The sequence below is a fragment of the Schistocerca cancellata genome, chromosome 6 (genome assembly GCF_023864275.1).
Source record: "Schistocerca cancellata isolate TAMUIC-IGC-003103 chromosome 6, iqSchCanc2.1, whole genome shotgun sequence".
In the NCBI taxonomy this organism is placed as follows: domain Eukaryota; kingdom Metazoa; phylum Arthropoda; class Insecta; order Orthoptera; family Acrididae; genus Schistocerca; species Schistocerca cancellata.
Window position 1 is genome coordinate 320,972,260 of NC_064631.1, and position 4,040 is coordinate 320,976,299.

The 4,040-nt window shown below is 46.7% G+C and overlaps 1 non-coding gene across 1 annotated transcript; it reads right to left on the reverse strand.

The window, feature by feature from the left end:
- Nucleotides 1-2,532: 2,532 nt before the first annotated feature.
- Nucleotides 2,533-2,607, reverse strand: Trnas-cga (transfer RNA serine (anticodon CGA)). The gene has a single exon. It is a non-coding gene; the product is annotated as a tRNA-Ser (tRNA).
- Between the last annotated feature and the right edge of the window lie 1,433 nt (nt 2,608-4,040).

Consider the following 4,040-nt stretch of genomic DNA (forward strand, 5'->3'; position numbering starts at 1 on the left):
CTCGGTTCATTGGTCCCCGGCGCGCCGTGTCGCCGCCGGAGACGGCCGCTGCGGTCGGCAGCGCAGCTAATGACGAAACCACAAGTGGCGCCCCGCAGATCGCGTGCACCGCCGTAATTAGGTTTGGCGGGCAGGTGCCGGCGCGTGCCTTCCAAATCCTCCCGGAGAGCCGCTCCAGCCCGCGTAATCCCAGTCTTAATGGCCCGCGTTTGTCATGCATTGTTCGCCGGCTCCCCGGGCCACCTATCCGTGTAGTGCACTCCCATTACTGATGGCCATTGTTGCTCCAGAGCTCTGTATTAGTGCGCCCCTTTAAACGCGCCGCTGCGTATCTGAGGTTCTGAACTGAGCTCAACACGAAAATGAGCGCCTAAAAAGAGAAAGTAGAGTTGTGAATGTCATCTTGCGGTATATTTCGTTAACTGGCCATGGCCGGCCGGAGTGGCCGAGCGGTTCTGGGCGCTACAGTCTGGAACCTAGCGACCGCTACGGCCGCAGGTTCGAATCCTGCCTCGGGCATGGATGTGTGTGATGTCTTTAGGTTAGTTAGGTTTAAGTAGTTCTAAGTTCTAGGGGACTTATGACCACAGCAGTTGAGTCCCATAGTGCTCAGAGCCATTTTTTAACTGGCCATGTTCTAAGAAGTAATAAATGTGAAACTCCAGTAAAACCCCGATTGTTTACATGAGTGGTCATAAAACGTTTCTGCTAAAGATCCAATAATGATATTACGAGGGTGGCATGTCGGGCCTCATATGCACCGATCCTATTAGTAGTTTATAACCCACATAAATTAGTACGTCATGAGTCCCCAATAGGTAAGCCACAGGAAGTACGCGATAAACTGGCTACCGGTCCCCAAGTACCGATCGTTAAACGAGGTGGCCTCCTTAAGGCCCACAAGGAAGGGGTTCCTTTTCTTTCGATTGCAAGTAACATTGGTGCTACGACATTCTGTGTAGCAAAACACCCTGTAAACCTGTTCAGCCCTTTAGTAGGACGATGTGAGCACCGCATTAAGAACTCGGTGGATTTCTTACGTCGATTAGAGAGAATGCTTTTGCAAGACCCTTGATATTCTTATAAGTTTTAATGTGGCCTCTTTCTTCACCCGTGTTCTTCTGTCCGATTCGTTACAGTTGACGACATTAGGTTTTTGTGCTGATTTAAGGAACCCTTTTCGACATGTGTTGAGTTCCGCTTACCTTCTATTCAATGACCAATACTACGAACGGACAGATGGAGTGGCAACGGGAAGTTCGTTGTCACCTGCTATTGCCAATTTGTTCGGAGTCGTTGGCTTCAAACATGCGTGTTTTTTTTCAGATATGTAGACGATACTTTTGTTGTTTGGCCACAAAGCAGTGAGAATCTGAACAACTATTCAGAATATTCGTTTCACGATGGAGTTGGAAAAGGATGGCTTTCTTCCCTTCCTTGATGTGTTGGTGAGGAGGAAGACGGTTGGTAGTTTCGTACATTTTGTTTGTAAGAAGCATACTCACACTGATTTGTATATGCAGGCTGACAATTGTCACCATCTGGCTCAACGCGAAGCATTATTCCGTGCCTTGGTTCGCACGGACAATGTCATCTCGGACCCTGAGAGTTTTTCAGCTGAGTTAGCCGATCTCGAAGTCACCTTTCGTCAGTATGATTATAGTGAAGACAGATTAGATGTGCATTGCGCTGTCGACCCACTGTGCATCGGCTGAGTGGTGATAATGCCGAGGTGGTACTAGGGTCTACGGCCTTTTTCCCTTACACAGGGAAAACCTTTCGAACAAGATTGGTCGGATTTGCGGAACTATGAAGTGATCTGTATTTTTCGAACACCTCCTGAGATCACTGTCCTTTTAGGTTCCGTAAAGGATGATATCGGTTTTGGTAAGGCGGCTGTGTACCGATTTCCTTGCAGTTGTGGGATGTCGTATATTGGTCAGTCTGTCAGGACTGTGAGGACCAATGTGCTGAACATAAGCGGCATACACGCTGTCAAAACCGAAAAACTCCGTCATTGCAGAACTTTGAGTTGGCACCTGTCATCCTACGGAATATAACAATACGGAGATTCTGGCATTTACTTCCACCTGTTGGGACAATGTTATTAAGAAGCTGTTGGAATTAGATTACCAAGTAACCTTATAAACAGAGATGGTGGTCCAGAATGAGATTTTCACTCTGTAGCGGAGTGTGCGCTGATATGAAACTTCCTGGCAGATTAAAACTGTGTGCCGGGCCGAGACACGAACTCGGGACCTTTGCCTTTCGCGGGCAAGTGATCTACCGACTGAGCTACCCAAGCACGACTCACGCCCCCTCCTCACAGCTTTACTTCTGCCAGTACCTCACCTCCTACCTTCCAAACTTTACAGAAGCTCTTCTGCAAACCTTGCAGAACTAGCACTCCTGAAAGAAACGATATTGCGGAGACATGGCTTAACCACAGCCTGGGAGATGTTTCCAGAATGAGATTTTCACTCTGCAGCGGAGTGTGCGCTGATATGAAACTTCCTGGCGGATTAAATCTGTGTGCCGGGCCGAGACTCGAACTCGGGACCTTTGCCTTTCGCGGGCAAGTGCTCTACCGACTGAGCTACCCAAGCACGACTCACTGCTCTACCGACTGAGCTACTAGGAGGCGAGGTACTGGCAGAAGTAAAGTTGTGAGGACGGGGCGTGAGTCGTGCTTGGGTAGCTCAGCCGGTTAGCCGGCACGGTAGCTCAGCGTGTTCGGTCAGAGGGTTAGCTGCCCTCTGTAACAAAAAAAAAAAAAAAAAAAAAAAAAAACTGAGTTCATCGATCAACAAAGAACATAAACGGATGTCTGACGACGTCTGCCCCGAGCAGACGCAACGAACGAAAGAGAACAAAATGAGATAAAAAAAAAAGAGTCGGTAGAGCACTTGCCCGCGAAAGGCAAAGGTCCCGAGTTCGAGTCTCGGCCCGGCACACAGTTTTAATCTGCCAGGAAGTTTCAGAGATGGTGGTTTTTGTTTGAATTTTACATGGGATCTTGCTGTCTCACTTGTCGAAAAGCAGAGAGACAGGGTTTATGCTACCTCACCCGATAATCATTAACGATTTCTGACATCCGTCGTTTCTGATGGCGCTAGTGTTTACAGTATGTGTGTGTGCGTTTGTGTGTGTTATCTTTAAGATGTTTCTGTGGATACCGAAGTTTTAAATTCGCTCGCATAGCGCTTACTTTCTGCAGTTGTGCCTTGAGAATGGCAGGGTGTGCTCCAGTCGAAATATGGCGGTTGTCTGCGACTTCGCCCGGCAGCATTCTCTTACGTTATCTGAATGTTGTGATAGTGTGATTGCCTGGCGAAATGTTAATGCGTTGTCCGTGTGAATGGATGATTAACTGATTTGGTGTTACGTTTCTATGGGAACAAATTGCTGACGGCATCTGACGTCCCGTGATTTACACACTACTTAATCTAACTTAAACTAACTAACGCTAAGGACAACACACACACAACCATGCTCGAGGGAGGACTCAAACCTCCGACGGGGGGAGCCGTGCGAACTTTGGCAAGGCCCCTAGACTGCGCAGCTACCACACTCACCGATTAACTGATTAATACTTTGATTGCCAACCAAGTAAATCTTGTCTTTCCTTAGAAGGCAAGCGTTTTTCAATAGCCTACATTTAACTGTGATGTTAGCGTCTTACGAAAGTCTGAAGCCTTTTCTCCTCGATGACGTATATAAATTGTTACATATTTCCTTCAGAGAGCAGAATTAGTTTTTTTATTTATTTTTTTTGGTGATAATACTGTAAAACAAGGCTTCTTGCCAATGGCTATTTTGCACTCGTTGCACTGGTACGTAATGTCATTTCTCGCAGCCTTTCATATTGGCTTATAACTAATATAAAACATGTTTCATAGTTCAGTAAATAAGGAAGCACAAAAGAGCCCAACGTTCAAACGAATGTTTTAGGAAATCAAAACGAGTAAATACTGGCTTGTAAGTTTAATGCAGTTCTTCTTGGACAAAGTCATCATCTGAATCATCAGTATCAACATCCT